The sequence below is a fragment of the Passer domesticus genome, chromosome 9 (genome assembly GCF_036417665.1).
Source record: "Passer domesticus isolate bPasDom1 chromosome 9, bPasDom1.hap1, whole genome shotgun sequence".
Taxonomy (NCBI): Eukaryota; Metazoa; Chordata; class Aves; order Passeriformes; family Passeridae; genus Passer; species Passer domesticus.
In genome coordinates, this window is record NC_087482.1 from 1,984,357 (window position 1) to 2,000,837 (window position 16,481).

Below are 16,481 nucleotides of genomic sequence, written 5' to 3' on the forward strand. Positions count from 1 at the left end.
CAGCCGTGCTGGGGAGCCTTGCCAGCTCTGGACCCTGCTGTGCACGAGGGTCCCTGTGTGCCACTGGCAGCTGGGGCCTCAGCCACCTCCTCTCTGCACAGGAGCACCTCTGCAGCTTCACAAGACCGGCCAAAGGCCTCAGTCATGGAGAACTGGGCCTGTCCTCTTGCATCTCCGTGCCAGTGCCCGTTGTCCCTGCCACGGCTGCATGACCAGCTCATTGCTGGGCACATGCTGCTGCCACCATCACCCAGAACAGGAGCCTCTGTCCCCAGAGGTGCTGGCCCTGGTGTCCAGCCAGGACAGATGCTGCAGCCCTCCTGCCAGGGAAGGGCCTGAGCCCAGCAACATCTTTGGGCTTCAGCTCCTGTGTCTGTATGCTACCACCAGCACTGGCTGAGCTGATTGTCTGGCACAGCCAGGAGGGGCAGCCAGCAACCACATATAGGACTCCTGAGAAAAAGCGACCCCATTTTGTCTTTGTTTTACATTTTGACATATTAGAAATTTTTAGAAATATTCAGCATTATTTTTCATAGGAAAAAAATCCCCAAATATTTCTTACATTTTTCTATTGTCCTTTAGGATTCTTCAAAATACTTTTCGAATTAGAAAAATTTAGAACACTTTTACACTTGTAGAATAAAAAATAAAATTGCATTTAATTGGTAATCTTCGCTCTAAGAAGAATGAAGTCATGACAAGACACCCAGTGTACTGGAGAGGCTCTTTTCTCACTGAAGATTTGTACCTAGTGACAACAACCAACTTAAAACCTTTTCCCTGATATTTTCTGGGATGTCTCACAAGCTCACCTCTCTGTCTTCAGAGGCAAACTTTGAGCACGGTGGGCATGTCCTGCAGTGCAGGAGGGCCTCTGTGTGCCAGCTGCAACGGGGCCTCAGCCACCTCCTGTCTCAACAGGTGTCCCAGGGGGATGGGGGAGCCCATGCTGAGCATCCCTGGGCTGAGGGCACATTTCCTTCCATGGGACCATCTGGGACTGGACCTCCTCCAGTGGCATGCCCAGGAAAAGAGGGAAGACATCAAGAGCATCTCCAGGGACACAGCCTGACCAGCAATGTCAGCAGGTGAAAAGTAAGGTTTTTCTGAGCAATGGAACTCTGATAAAGCAAAACAATCAGGGCAGTCCATTCATACAGATGGGGGCACACTCTGGGGGTACAGCTGAGGCCATGAGGTCACAGAAGGGCTCTGGGGTCACAGCAGGCTGAGCTCTCAGCAGGCCCTGAGGTCACAGAGGTGCCAGAGGTCCCAGAGCCCCGTGGTTGCACAGCAGCACAAGGAGCCAGCAGTCAGTCCCTGAGCACAACTGTTGCGGCAGCAGCGGCGGTGGCAGCAGCGGTGCTGAGGTTGGGACAGTGGTGACAGGACAGCGGTGGCAATAAGAGCTGCGGGACTGGCAGAGGGCAAGGCAACATGGCCCTTGCTCTGCGCCTCCTATTCCTGCTGCTCCTGGCCGTGGCCCTGCCTGACAGGGCTGCCCAGGCTGCTCCGCTGCAAGCGCGGGGAGCAGGTGAGCCGGCAGCCTGGCTGCCCTTTCCCGGGACAGCGCTCCCTGCTCCCTGGGAAGCGCTGGGAATGGCTTTGCCCAGGGCATTAGGGAGGGTTTCCTCTGTGGGAGGGAGAGTGTCCCAAGGGGCCCTGGGTAGCCGCATTTCCCATTCCTGTCCCAGAATCTTACACAGGGCAGGGAAAGAGGGTGGAGAGTGACCAGAGCCAGTTCAGAGCTCCCCAGGCCCCCATGCACCTTTGGCCATGTCCATTCACATCCGGCTTCCACAGCCTTACCCGACGCCCTTGCAGTGCCCGGTTCCCTGAGGCAGAAGGGGATCCCAGCACACACAGAAGTGGTTCTGGTGTTTGCCCCCTTCTAGATTTGGATCACGACTTACATGACTTGGAAGTCCTGGTTAATGACACTTTGAATGGCTTGGAGAATGCTGGAGGCAAGTTCTGCATTTCCGTTTTTACTGGCAGAATAATCAGTGTCCATGTGGATAAAGCTCACTCATGGGCCATTTTTGTTAAGGTTAAGTCAGAGTGGAAAGATTCTAAAAACTTTGCCCTGTTCCCTTCTGGAGCCCTGAGGGATCCCACTGGATCACTGTCAGTGGGAGGAAGGAGCATTTAGCTGTCCATCTTCCTCCTGTGTGCAATGCCAGTGTGTCCTTCCGTGTGCTCTGTGCAGCCACAGAGAGGAGCAGAGAGGGAAGGGGCCGGGCCCAGGGCTGTGCCCCGCGGCTGAGCCTTGTGGGCAGCCTGAGGATCTCCTGCAGTGCCACAGGAGCTCTTCTGTCCTGCCTTTCTTTGCAGCTGAACCTGCTGGTGAAGGTGGTGCAGCTTCCCAGCTCATGTCCATTACTGAGCCTCTGGGCAATGCTGAGGGTAGGTCAAGTCCTTTCCCCTGGGAGAGCTGCCAGCTCAGAGCCCAAAGCTGGGCCAGGGAGGCAGCGCTGCAGGTGCCAACACAGAACCAGGCACGTGTGTGCCCTCGCCCTGCGCGATCCCCTCACTGCTCCTGCGGCTCAGCGGTGCCCGTGCAGATCAGCAGAGATGGCAGAAACTTCTGTGGCTGTTGAGTTACAGGTGTGTCTGCAGGGAGGACTTTCCCAGGTCCTTTGGTGGATGTTGCATGCAAGCCCAGCTCCCATGGCAGGGGTGAGTAGTGTGTCCCTGCTGACCCCACAGGCTGATCTCTGCTTTTGTGGGATCCATTCCTGGGAAACGGAAATATTACTCTTAAGGTCCTCCAAGACGGAAGAAGAAACCTACAGGAGCTTGTACATCCCTGGAGGAATCCAAATATCTGAAAAAACTCCTGAGTGATGTGGACAGCCAGCGTGGTAGGTGCATTTCCCTCATGCTTCCCCTGGGACTCAGCAGCCGGGGGCATTGGCTGCACATGTGGACACACCGTGCCCGGCACAGCGGGAAGGCATCCATGCACCACAGGCCATGCACACCCTAAGATCCCCTGCAATTTCCCAGTCTCTGAGCACATCTGGAGGGGCTGCTCTGTGCAGGAGAGAGGGCCCTGGAGCAGCTCCAAAACCCTGGCCATTCTCCTTATCCATGTCTTTGACAAGTGTTGCCTGGAGCAGAAGGGCACAGCACAGAGTAATTATGGCATGCAGGCTCAGGGGGTTTGGGTACTGAGCAGGCCTGTGCCAAGGGGCAGCAAGGTGCCTGCAGGCCCCAGCTCTGGGGGAAACAGGGAGCGAGAACATCCTGCCCGTATCCACGGTGCTGCCAGCTCAGCAGTGCAGCTCAGCACGGGCTCATGCTCCCCATTGCTCCCACAGATGCAGCCAGCACCTCAACACATTCTGACATCATCTGGAAAAGCATGAGAAGAGTTTTCTGCTGGGGAACACCTTGTTTGATTAAGTTGATGGCCATTGTGGCTGGTGCGGCACTGTGCCTGATGATGTGCTGTGCAGGCATCTGGTATTGCTGGACGAGAAAATGGTGAGTGTTTTGCGATTCTCCACCTCAAACAGCTTCCTTTAAAGGCTGCTCATAGTCAGGGAACATTCCCAGAGAGTCTGCAGTGGAGTTGTGGCCAGTCCATGATTTTCCAAAGAACTCTGCTGAGGGTTCTGCTGCTGCCCAATGCTTCCATTGGCCTCTTAATTGCTGGGGCTTGTCCTGGGGAGCCCTCTGGGGCAGCAGCCAGGGCTGGCTCCCACTGAGGCTGCATGGCCAAGAGCAGCCCCAGGGGCACAGGGCAGAGGCAGAGGGAGGTGGGGAGGAGAAAGAGCAGGGCCGAGGTTGCCCTTGAAAGGCAGAGGCGCTCTGGGGCCCGCTCCTGGCCAGGGACCCTGCCCAGAGCCGTGCCCTGCTGGCCGGGGCCTTGAGGGGCAGCTGTCCAGCTGGGCCCAGCTGTGCCAGCAGCTCCAGCCGTGCTGGGGAGCCTTGCCAGCTCTGGGCCCTGCTGTGCAGGAGGGTCCCTGTGTGCCACTGTCAGCTGGGGCCTCAGCCACCTCCTCTCTTCACAGGCACCACCTTGAAGAAAAGCTGAAAGCTGGTGGCTGGTCACGAGACCTCTACAGCCAAAAGAGCAATAGCAGCAGTTCTGAGTCTGATTATGAGTCTGATGAGTGTATATTTGCCCCTCCAACCCCTGTGGTGCTTGGAGGCGACAGGCCCAGCACTCCATGCAGGGCTGAAGGTGAAAGCCCTAGAACAGGATTTAGAAGTGCTCAAGTTAGCACTCTTGGAGAGCTTCCAAAATCACCTCTTCCCTTTCAATAAAGAGATGGAGCTGTCACCCCAGTCTCTGATGGCAGTAGCAGCAAAGGCCACCCGGCAGCAGCACTGGCTGAGCTCTGTGCCCAGGGGCAGCTGGGGATGGCCACGGTGTGGGCAGGCAGGAGCCAGGCAGGGGCTGCTGCGACCAGCGGTGGGGCCCCGAGGGGATGGGGCAGCCCATGCTGAGCGTCCCTGGGCTGAGGGACATTTCCTTCCGTGGGATCATCTGGGCCCAGACCTCCTCCAGTACCATGCCCAGGAAAAGAGGGAAGCCATCAAGAGTATCTCCAGGGACACAGCCTGACCAGCAATGTCAGCAGGCAAAACAAAGCTTCTCCCTAATTAACACACACTTGATAGGACCTAATTGATGGGCCATCACCAATGCAGGGTGCTGCACAGGGTCTGCTGCTCTCAGCCAGGGCCAGAAGGAAGGGAAGGGAAGGGAAGGGAAGGGAAGGGAAGGGAAGGGAAGGGAAGGGAAGGGAAGGGAAGGGAAGGGAAGGGAAGGGAAGGGAAGGGAAGGGAAGGGAAGGGAAGGGAAGGGAAGGGAAGGGAAGGGAAGGGAAGGGAAGGGAAGGGAAGGGAAGGGAAGGGAAGGGAAGGGAAGGGAAGGGAAGGGAAGGGAAGGGAAGGGAAGGGAAGGGAAGGGAAGGGAAGGGAAGGGAAGGGCTGTGTGGCCTCAGGGTCTGACAGGGCTGGATAGCAGCCCCAGAGACACAACAACCCAGGTGCAACCAGACTTTATTTCCAGGTCGAAACACTCGGCACAGCTGGCCTGGACTTCCCTGTAGGACACGTGGGGGCTTTGCAGTCCCCCTAAGGTGCACGAGGGGCTGGGGTCCCTTGCAGTACACCCAGGGATATTTTAGGTTTCCTCTGAGGCATGGAGGGCACTGGGGTCCACTTCAAGTCATGCAAGGGATTTGGAATCCTGTGTGAGGCATGCAGAGGGTTTGGGATCTCTCCCAAGGTGTGCAGTGAAATAAATGGGCAGGAGATCTTTCTCCTTTTTAATGCCTTTATTAAGAAGAATCAGCTCAGGTAGGGAGAAATTGACAGGTCGTGCCCTTGCCGCCGTTGCTCCCAGGCGTGGCACGAAGAAGGAGGATGATGCAGTTTTGTCCGCTGGTCTGCAGACAGAGCTGGGGACTCTGTCCTCACAGGAGAATCGTGGAGTCGTAGCTTGTTTGTTTAAAAACCCGGGGTGTCTCTTTAATCAGTTTCTTTTCAGGTTAGGGTGAGAAAATAAAAAGGTCCAAGCAGGTACGGGACTATGCTCCCATCCTTAGACGTCACTTAAGTCACTTGTTGGCTCGTGATTTTAGGGGTTTTTCTTGTAAAAACTGTAAAACTGTAAAAACCCAAGGCGCACTGCATTTCTTATTTGCATACTTGCTCTGATGTCACTCCTATTTTCATTACCTCGGAGGGGTCTGTCCTGGTGTCTTTTTTTTTGGTAAGTGGCCAGCATCAGGGAAACAATCAGTTAATCACCTGCCATTAACAGGTATTCGAAGAGCTTTTCTTTGGCAGGGAACCTAAAGGAGTCTGACCGGTTTGACTTGCCTTTTTTTTTTTTTTTTAACTCTGAAACTAAAAAAAATACAATTTTCTATTCATAACAGTTACCAGAGAAACTAAACCAAGACCTCACTCCCCCCAGCGTGTTTCACCGTTCACTCACACCCACACACACACAAGCACGCACATCCAGACGTGATAACCATACACAATCACAGTTCAAACCAACGCTCCGCCAGCTGCTCTGTCAGCTGGGGACCCCCCACCACCGGCCTCTCCCTGGCAGACGATGGCTTGCAAACTGCTTGTGCAAAACTGCACACAAAGACGTCTCTTATGTGATTTATCAGTAGCCAACCCTAAAAAAAGGAAAGGAATACATACCACTTCTGTCCATCAGCTTGGAGACAGAGGAGCTCCTTAGTCTAGGTTTCCTGAATTCCCTGGTCTTCTCCTGGTCTTATGAGTAAAAAAGTTATCTGTAGCTATGATATTTTATTAAAAATCCTTTCCTAGGATTTTTCCCCTCCTGAGGAGCTGAGGGCCTCAGGAAAGAAATGCAAACAATAACTATCTGCTGCAGTGGAATGCAACAGGTGCATCTTCCATTGGTCCATGTGGATTGTTTTCACTTGATGACCAATCACAGCCAACTGTGTTGAGCCTGTGAGCAGTCATAAGATTTTTGTTATGCATTCCATTCTGTTCTTCTTCTTTGTAGCCTTCTGGTCATTTTTTCCTCTCTGTTCTTTTAGCATAGTTTTAACGTAGTATTTTAATAGAATATATAATAAATCAGCCTTCTGAAATGGAGACAAGCCTCGTGTCTCCACACCTGGGGTGTTCTCCCCAACAAATTATCAATTTTTTTTTTAAGGCTGCAAAGTTAAACAGGTTGGGCCAGTTGTTGTGAGTTGAAATGTTGACTATTTGTTGTTGATAGCTTCATGTTGCAATCACCTCTTGTTAATAGTTTTTCTTCAATTACCTGTCAATGGTTAGAAATCAAGCGCAATTGTCCCCCTGCTGCTTCCCAGGAGCCTGAAGGTAGCAGGGGGAGGTGACATCAGAGCTAGTATGCAGATAAGAATGCATTTCACCACAGTTTGCAATTTTCCAGGAAAAAAAACCCTAAAAACAAGAAGCCAACATGGATTTATGAAACCTAAGTAATGTCTAAAGGTGAGGAACTTAATCCTTAGTATCTGCTAAGATCCTTTTTACTCCTCACCCTAACCTGAAAGGATGTCAGCTAGAAAGAGGATCTGGAATGTTAGACCAAAAAAGCGGAATTCCCACTACTCCCTCGAGGATGGAAGCCCCAGCTCTGCCTGCATACCAGCGGACACAGCTGCAGCATCCTCCTCCTCTGTGCCACTCCTGGGAGCAGCAGGGGTGCGGGCGACCTGTCCTTTCTCCCCAGCCTCAGCTGAATGTTTTTAATAAAGGCATTAAAAAGGAGAAAGATCTCCTGCCCTGTTTATGACACTGGTATTGTCCTTCATAGCAAGAAGCTTCAGAAATTTGCATTTTCCTATGCCCTTTGTACCTTGGCAGAGGTTTCTTAAGTAAAAGGTTAAAATTCAACACATAATTCTACAATTTAAAATTTAAATGCTTAGTCCATATATTGCTAACTTAATTGAACCCCCCAAAACCTCCATTTCAACAGCAGCCCCTGCCTGGCTTGTGCCTGCCCACACCGTGGGCATCCACAGCTCCTCCTGGGCATGGAGCTCAGTCAGTGCTGGTGCTGGGTGGGCTTTGCTGCTGCTGCCACCTGGACACTGGAGTGACCGCTTGTCCTGGGTTGTAGTGTAAAGATGTATTCTAATGCCATCCTCAAGAGCTGCTGAAACCAGGAGGGGCATTGTTTCTTCCTTATCTCCTGTTAATGGGCCCATCAATGTCTTGCCACATGACTCAGAAATAACTCCCTCCCAGAGCCATTTCTGTTTCATGGCTAATCAAGGACCCACAGCATGAGGCAGAATGATATCAGCCCACTGTGAGATGCTCTGCCCATGGGGGAGGAGCTAAGCATCCCCAGGTGGATATAATCTGGGTTTTGGGACACAACAAGCAGTCTTTCCACTGGATTCCCAGAGGAACCGCCGCCCTTACCCACTGCTTTTCCAGAGGATGAGAGCTACCAGATGGTTTCTACAGGATCACCACTTCCACAAGTCCATTTCATCTGGACTGCTACCACCACGCTAACTAGCAGGGTGTCAGCAGGCTGTATTCTGACCCTGTCAGTGGTTTTTCTTTTGTATCATTGCATGTGTTTTGATTTTTTTCCCTTTTTCTAATAAATTGTATTTCTGACTTGGAGTCTCTCACTGGTTTTGCTTTCCAACCAGAACAAAGATCCTTCTCTTTATTTAAACAGAAGAATGGGCCATTGCCTACCCTGCAAGCGGGGGGGGGTGGGGTGGGGTGGGGTGGGGTGTCACCTTCAGTGATTCCTAGAGGGCAAGGCCGGGGGGCTCAGGGGCAGAGGGAGGGATGTGTTGGTCTCAGGAAGGGCTGGAGGGTGCTGGGCTGCTCCTGGGGTCCCTAGAGGTACTCGAGTTGGCTGGGATGGGACAGACAAAGATAAAAAAAGGGATGAAGGCAGCTTGGGGAGGCCCATGGGGAGAGCAGGTGGCAGTGGGATTTACGGGGTAGAAGGAGGTTCCCTCGTAGACTGTTGTTCTGGGGTCCTCTTCACAGAAGACTTGAGAGGGCTGTCCAGGCCGTTCCTGCTGCTGGAGGAGCTGCTCACGCTGTCTGGGTGTGAGGTGCAGCCACCGTCTTCCAACTCCTGTCCCGAGGTGCTCCTGTGCAGAGAGGAGGTGGCTGAGGCCCCAGCTGCCAGTGGCACACAGGGACCCTCGTGCACAGCAGGGCCCAGAGCTGGCAAGGCTCCCCAGCACGGCTGGAGCTGCTGGCACAGCTGGGCCCAGCTGGACAGCTGCCCCTCAAGGCCCCGGCCAGCAGGGCACGGCTCTGGGCAGGGTCCCTGGCCAGGAGTGGGTCCCAGAGCGCCTCTGCCTTTCAAGGGCAACCTCGGCTCTGCTCTTTCTCCTCCCCACCTGCCTCTGCCTCTGCCCCATGCCCCTGGGGCTGCTCTTGGCCAGGCAGCCTCAGTGGGAGCCAGCCCTGGCTGCTGCCCCAGCGGGGCCCCCAGGACAAGGCCCAGCAATTGAGAGGCCAATGGAAGCACTGGGCAGCAGCAGAACCCTCAGCAGAGTTATTTGGACAATCATGGGCTGGCCACAACTCCACTGCAGCCTCAATGGGAATGTTCCCTGTCCATGCTGGACTTTGAAAAGAAGCTGTTGGAGGGGGTGGGCAATAAAACACTCACTGTTTTCTGTTCCAGGAATACCAGATTCCAAAGCAGCACAATATGAAGACAAGCTCCAAATAAAGCATGCCTGCCAGAAACGCTAGCCAGCAGTCGGTTCCCTGACAGAAGCCCCTTCCGAGGCCATCCTGGGCATCGCGAACAGGTCTTGTGGTGCCGGCTGCATCTGTGGGAGCGATGGGGAGCGTGAGCCCGTGCTGTGCTGCACTGCTGAGCTGGCAGCACGGTGGATACGGGCAGGACGTTCTCTGTTTCCCCCAGAGCTGGGGCCTGCAGGCACCTTGCCGGCCCTTGGCACAGGCTGTGCCAGCCAACAAAGCCCAGCAGGCCGGGAGGAGAGCCCGGGGGCAGCGCAGCTGCTTGGGCAGTGGCTGCTGCCAGGGACACGGGCCAAAGCCATGCCTGAGCAGCCACTGCCACCCCTGGCCCTCCCTGCCCCGTCACAGCTCCCCCAGCCCCAGGGGACAGGCTCAGGCCCTGTCAGGAGCCAGCGCAGCCCCTGCCCAGTCGGGAGCCAGGGCTGGCTCTGGCCCTGGGCTGGCGGCAGGGCTCCCGCTCAGGGCTGCTCCTGTGCCTTGGGCCTCTGGGCACTCAGGGCCAGCTCCGCAGCAGCTGCAGCGCCAGGGACGTTGCTGCACCAGTCCCGTTTCCCCGGGGCTCTGAACCAGCTCCAGAGGCCTGGAAGCCGAGGCGCCTCCAGCTTTGGCTGCTGCCGGGCTGGGCAAGGGCAGGCCCTGGGAGAAGAGCTGCTGCCACACAGCCCCGGCCAGGGCGGAGCCCGGCACAGCAATTACCTGCTGTGCCTGTGCCCATGTCTGGCATCGCCTTCCTTCCTGCAGCAGGGGCTGCCAATGAGCCACTGCTTCTCTCTGAGTGTTCCTCCTCCTGAACAGCCTTTTGGTCCATCACTTGAAAAAGGAAAAAAGGGACAACTGGATCAAATGGAAATATTCCCCACTGGGGAGGTGGCACCTTCAGGAGGCAATGCTTGTCTAAGTCACAGGTAAAGATCAGGAAAAAGCCCAGGTAATTGGGGCTGGGCCAGTGCACTCCCTTGTGCAAACAGCTGCACCTCCTGATCTTCTCAGAGACTGGGAAATGGCAGGGGATCTCAGGCCCACAGTACAGTTGGGGCACCCTATCAGCTAATGCCAAATTCCATACTGCAGAGGCTGGGGAGGAATTGCAGCCAGGCCAGGTTGGGAAACAGCCCTGCAGGGCGTGAAAGCAGCAGCGGGGCAGCGAGGCTGCCATGGATCCCTTCCTGCTGTGCCGGGCACGGCGTGTCCAGATGTGCAGCCAAAGCCCCCGGCTGCTGAGTCCCAGGGGAAGCATGAGGGAAACGCACCCACCTTGTCCTCCGGGTGCTTCCTTCTGTGTTTGTCTCAGGAATTCATCTGAGTCATGAGACTTTTTGGCGGCAAAAACTTGGGTCTTTCCTTTTGGAGGACCTTAAGAGAAAGTAGTTCCATTTCCCAGGAATGGATCCCACAAAAGCAGGGCTCAGCCTGTGGGGTCAGCAGGGACCCACTACTCACCCCTGCCATGGGAGCTGGGTTGGGGCCAAGCATCCAGCCCTGGAGCTTGAGAAGTCCTCCCCGCAGACACACCTGTAACTCAACAGCCACAGAAGCTTCTGCCATCTCTGCTGATCTGCACGGGCACCACTGAGCCGCAGGAGCGGTGAGGGGTTCGTGCAGGGCGAGGGTACACACGTGCATGGTTCTGGGCTGGCACCTGCAGCGATGCCCCCCTGGCCCAGCTTTGGCCTCTGAGCTGGCAGCTCTCCCAGGGGAAAGGCCTTGACCTACCCTCAGCATCTCCCAGAGCCTCAGTCCTGGATGTGGGACCTTCACCGGCAGGTTCAGCTGCAAGGAAAGGCAGGACAGAAGAGCTCCTGTGGCACTGCAGGAGATCCTCAGGCTGCCCACAAGGCTCAGCCCCGGGGCACAGCTATGGGCCCAGCCCCTTCCCTCTCTGCTCTTCTCTGTGGCTGCACAGAGCACACGGAAGGACACACTGGCACAGCACACGGGAGGAGGACTGAAAGATCAATGCTCCTTCCTCCCACTGACAGCGATCCTGTGGGAGCCCTCAGGCCTCCAGAAGGGAGCAGGGAAAGATTCTCAGAATCCTTCAGCCCTTACATAATGTTAAGGGAAATGGTTTATAAATGAGCTTTGGTTGCATTGATCCTGATTATTCACTAAGGAAAGGCCGAATGAAAACTTGCCCCCAGCATCCTCCAGGAACTTCAAACCATCCTTCATCAGGACTTCCTGAAAACCCATGTCACGATTCCAGTCTAAAAGGGAGCAGAGATCAGAACCATATCTGTGGCATGCTGGGATCCCCTAATGCTACAGGGAAAAGGGCACTGCAAGGGGGTCGGGTAAGGCTATGGGACCCAGATGGGAATGGACATGGCCAAAGCTGCCCAGGGGCCTGGGGAGCTCTGGGCTGGCTCCTGGTCACTCTCCACACTCTTTCCCTGCCCTCAGCAACATCCCTGGGAGGGGTGGCTGGAGTAGCCCAGGGCCCTGGGGCTCTCTCCCTCAAACTCACAGAAAATCCACACTAAATCCTTGGGGAAGACTGCAGCAGGCAGTGCCACAGCTATGCCTCCTTGCTACACTCCCTCCTGCCCTCCTTCTGCTGGGACAGCCCCCCAGATCCCAAGGGCAAACAGCCAGGCCCTCTCAGGACACACTGCAGGCTTGCTCTCCCCCTCTGTCCTTTCCCCACCGTGGGCACCCCGTGCAGTCACTCCCAGGTTTCAGGACATGTCTCCCATGGAGGGACCCCAGCAGGACTGCTCAGTACCCGAGTGCCCTGAGCCTGCTCGGGATAATTCCCCTGGGCTGTGCCGCTCTAGTCCAGGCTGTGCCCGCACTGCCAAGCAGCAGAGAGGGCAGCTCAAGCCTCAGCAGGGCTCAGGCCCAGAGGCACAGCAATTACCTCCTGGGCCTGTGCCTGGCATGGCCTCCCTTCCAGCAGCCGAGGCTGGCACGGAACCACTGCTTCCTCCGGGAAATGCATCCTTCTGCACAGGCTCTCCTTTCATTTCTGGAAAATGGAAAAGAGACAGCTGGATCAGATGGAAACATTCCTGACTGGGAATGGGGAAGGTGAGGCATCACTTGTGAAAGGAATGGATAAGGATCAGAAAACAACCAGGAGTTTGGGACAACCTAAGGCTGCTTCCTTCCTCAAACAGCCCCAACATCTGATCTGCCTGGACATCAGGAAATTGCAGGGGATCAGAGGGTGGGCATGGAATGTGGTGCAACTGGGGCTGTCTGTCAGCTGATGCCAAATGCCTTCCTGCAGAGGCTGGGCAGAAGCTGCAGCCAGGCCAGGCTGGGAAACAGCCCTGCAGGGCGTGAAAGCAGCAGCGGGGCAGCGAGGCTGCCATGGATCCCTTCCCGCAGTGCCGGGCACGGCGTGTCCAGATGTGCAGCCAAAGCCCCTGGCTGCTGAGTCCCAGGGGAAGCATGAGGGAAATGCACCCACCTTGCCTTCTCTGCAGACATTCCTACAGCATTTGCCACATGATTTCTAATGGGTCCTGGAATTTCTTGCCTGCCATGTCTTTGGTCTCTCCTGTCGTAGGACCTTAAGATAAAGTAGTTCCATTTCCCAGGAATGGATCTCCCAAAAGCACGGCTCAGCCTGAGGGGTCAGCAGGGACACACTACTCACCCCTGCCATGGGAGCTGGCCTTTTGTGCAGCATCCAAGGTAGGAGTTGGTGAGGTCGTCCCTGCAGACACGCCTGTAACACAACAGCCACAGAAGCTTCTGTCACCTGGTTCTTACCAGTCAGTCAAACATTACGCCTTGGTGGGACAGTGAGAACATACCTGCAGAATGCTCAGAGGGCTTCACAACTTCAGAGCGCCAGGCTAATGGAGAATCCTTCCCAGCATCCCAGTCTGGAAGCAAACCAAGATGAGAACTGTTTCCATTGTGTGCCAGGGCTGGCTCTGGCCCTGGGCTGGCGGCAGGGCTCCCGCTCGGGGCTGCTCCTGTGCCTTGGGCCTCTGGGCACTCAGGGCCAGCTCCGCAGCAGCTGCAGCGCAAGGGACGTTGCTGCACCAGTCCCGTTTCCCCGGGGCTCTGAACCAGCTCCAGAGGCCTGGAAGCCGAGGTGCCTCCAGCTTTGGCTGCTGCCGGGCCGGGCAAGTGCAGGCCCTGGGGGAAGAGCTGCTGCCACACAGCCCCGGCCAGGGCTGAGCCCTGCACAGCAATTACCTGCTGTGCCTGTGCCCATGTCTGGCTTTGCCTTCTTTCCGGCAGCAGGGGCTGGCACCGAAGATGGAGTGCTTCCTTCAAGAAATGCCACCTTCCACTGAAGCACTATGTCCATCTCTTGACAAAGGAAGGGAGACAGCTGCATCAGATGGAGCTGTTTCCCACTTGGGCGGTGGCATCAGAGGTAATATTTGTGAAATTTATGGAGCAGGAAAATGGCCAGATTACAGTGGCATGATGAGAGCACTTCCACCTCCAAACAGCCACCCTTTTCCTAATCTGCAGGACTGGATATAGTGGGGGATCTCAGGGTGTGTTACAGTTTGGGCATGGCCTGTCAGCTGATGCCAAATGCCTTCCTGCAGAGGCTGGGCACCAGCTGCAGCCAGGCCAGGCTGGCAAACAGCCCTGCAGGGCGTGAAAGCAGCAGCGGGGCAGCGAGGCTGCCATGGATCCCTTCCTGCTGTGCCGGGCACGGCGTGTCCAGATGTGCAGCCAAAGCCCCCGGCTGCTGACTCCCAGGGGAAGCATGAGAGAAATGCACCCACCTTCTCTTGTCTGCAGGGGTTCCTTCAGCTCTTGCCTCATCTGTTTGGATGGTTGCAGGGACATCGTATCTGTTGTATCTTGGACTTTCCCTGTTGGAGTACCTTAGAGAAAAATATTTCCATTTCCCAGCAATGGATCCTACAAAAGCAAGGCTCAGCCTGTGGGTTCAGCAGGGACACACTACTCACCACTGTGATGGGAGCTGGGCTTGAGTGCAAAATCCAAGGTAGGAGCTGGAGAAGTCCTCCCTGTAGACACATCTGTAACACAACAGCCACAGAAGCTTCTGTCACCTGGTTCCTGCCTGCTTGTCTACAATTCTTCCTTGGTGGCAAACTGAGAACATACCTGCAGGAGGCTCCAAGGGCTTCAAAACTTTATTCATCCAAGCTGATGGAGAAGCCTTCCCAGCAACCTCATCTAGAACGGAGCACAGATGAGAACACTTTCCAGGGTGTGCTGGGATCCCCTTCTGCCACAGGGAACTGGGCACTGCCAGGGGTCGGCTAAGGCCGTGGGAGCCAGATGTGAATAGACATGGCCAAAGGTGCACAGGGGCCTGGGGAGCTCTGGGCTGGCTCCTGGTCACTTTCCACACTCTTTCCCTGCCCTCAGCAACATCCCTGGGAGGGGTGGCTGGAGCAGCGCAGGGTCCCGGGGTTCTCTCCCTCAGACACAGAGGAAATCCTCTCTAAAACCCTGGCGAAAACTGCAGCAGGCAGTGACACAGTTATCCATCCCTCCCTCTGTCCCTCCTGTCCTCCTTCTGCTGGGACAGCTCCCAGATCCCAAGGGCAAACAGCCAGGCCCTCTCAGGACACACTGGAGCCTTGCTCTCCCCCTCTGTCCTTTCCCCACCGTGGGCACCCCGTGCAGTCACTCCCAGGTTTCAGGACATGTCTCCCATGGAGGGACCCCAGCAGGACTGCTCAGTACCCGAGTGCCCTGAGCCTGCTCGGGATAATTCCCCTGGGCTGTGCTGCTCTAGTCCAGGCTGTGCCCGCACTGCCAAGCAGCAGAGAGGGCAGCTCAAGCCTCAGCAGGGCTCAGGCCCAGAGGCACAGCAATTACCTCCTGGGCCTGTGCCTGGCATCGCCTCCCCTCCTTCAACAGATGCTGGCACGGAACCACTGCTTCCTCCAGGAAATGCTTCTTTCTCCGCAGGCTCTCCTTTGATTTCTGGAGAATGCAAAAGAGACATCTGGATCAGATGGAAACATTCCTCATTGGCAATGAGCCATGGATCCCATCCTGCTGTGCCGGGAACCATGCATTCAGATGTGCAGCCAAAGCCCCCGGCTGCTGAGTCCCAGGGGAAGCATGAGGGAAATGCACCCACCTTGTCCTCCCTGCAGCATTTTCTTCAGCACTTGCCTCATCTGTTTGGATGGTTCCAGGGATATCTTCTCTGTTGTGTCTTGCATCTTCCTCTTCGGAGGAACTTAGAGAAAAATATTTCCATTTCCCAGGAATGCATCCCTCAAAACCAGTGCTCAACTTGTGAGGTCAGCAGGGACACACTACTCACCCCTGCCATGCAAACTGGTCTTGTTGGCAATAACCACCAATGTACGTATGAATCTCCTCCCTGTAGACACACCTGTAACTCAACAGCCACAGAAGCTTCTGCCATCTCTGCTGATCTGCACGGGCACCACTGAGCCGCAGCAGCGGTGAGGGGATCGTGCAGGGCGAGGGCACACACGTGCATGGTTCTGTGCTGGCACCTGCAGCGATGCCTCCCTGGCCCAGCTTTGGGCTCTGAGCTGGCAGCTCTCCCAGGGGAAAGGCCTTGACCTACCCTCAGCATCTCCCATAGCCTCAGTCCTGGATGTGGGGCCTTCACCAGCAGGTTCAGCTGCAAAGAAAGGCAGGACAGAAGAGCTCCTGTGGCACTGCAGGAGATCCTCAGGCTGCCCACAAGGCTCAGCCCCGGGGCACAGCCCTGGGCCCGGCCCGGCCCCTTCCCTCTCTGCTCTTCTCTGTGGCTGCACAGAGCACACGGAAGGACACACTGGCATTGCACACGGGAGGAAGATTGAAAGCTAAATGCTCCTTCCTCCCAATGACAGTGATCCTGTGGGACCCCTCAGGGATCCAGAAGGGAGCAGGGCAAGGTTTCCAGATTCTTTCAACCTTAAGATTATGTTAAGGGAAATGGTTTGTAAGTGAACTTTTGTTGCATTAATCCTGATTATTCACTCAGGAAAGACAGAGTGAAAACTTGCCTCCAGCATCCTCAAAGAACTTCAAACCATCCTTCATCAGGACTTCCTGAAAACCCATGTCACTATTCCAGTCTAGAAGGGAGCAGAGATCAGAACCATTTCCATGGTGTGCTAGGATCCCCTTCTGCCACAGGGAACTGGGCAATGCAGGGGTGTTGGGTAAGGCTGTGGGAGCCAGATGTGAATGGACATGGCCAAAGCTGCACAGGGGCCTGGGGAGCTCTGGGCTGGCTCCTGGTCACTCTCCAACCTCTTTGCAGGCCCTTTGCAACATCTCTGGAGGGGTGGCTGGAGTAGCCC

The 16,481-nt window shown here is 55.6% G+C and overlaps 1 protein-coding gene and 2 long non-coding RNA genes across 3 annotated transcripts in view; 1 reads left to right on the forward strand and 2 right to left on the reverse strand.

The window, feature by feature from the left end:
• Positions 1-13,101, reverse strand: part of LOC135307521 (uncharacterized) — a 179,929-nt gene extending 166,828 nt beyond the window's left edge. The window contains exons 1-2 of the mRNA XM_064431948.1: positions 13,014-13,101; positions 12,854-12,925 (exon numbers count right to left, since the gene is read on the reverse strand). The gene's annotated coding sequence lies outside the window, so the exon portion shown is untranslated. The remainder of the gene's footprint in view (positions 1-12,853; positions 12,926-13,013) is intronic.
• LOC135307230 (uncharacterized) lies at positions 2,321-4,220 on the forward strand. The gene is made up of 5 exons (XR_010367949.1): positions 2,321-2,409; positions 2,611-2,682; positions 2,769-2,867; positions 3,327-3,492; positions 4,023-4,220. It is a non-coding gene; the product is annotated as an uncharacterized LOC135307230 (long non-coding RNA).
• Positions 13,102-14,295: 1,194 nt separating the features above from the next.
• On the reverse strand, positions 14,296-15,430 carry LOC135308047 (uncharacterized). Its single transcript, XR_010368598.1, has 3 exons — positions 15,293-15,430; positions 15,025-15,132; positions 14,296-14,373 (listed from the first exon to the last, which is right to left on the reverse strand). It is a non-coding gene; the product is annotated as an uncharacterized LOC135308047 (long non-coding RNA).
• Between the last annotated feature and the right edge of the window lie 1,051 nt (positions 15,431-16,481).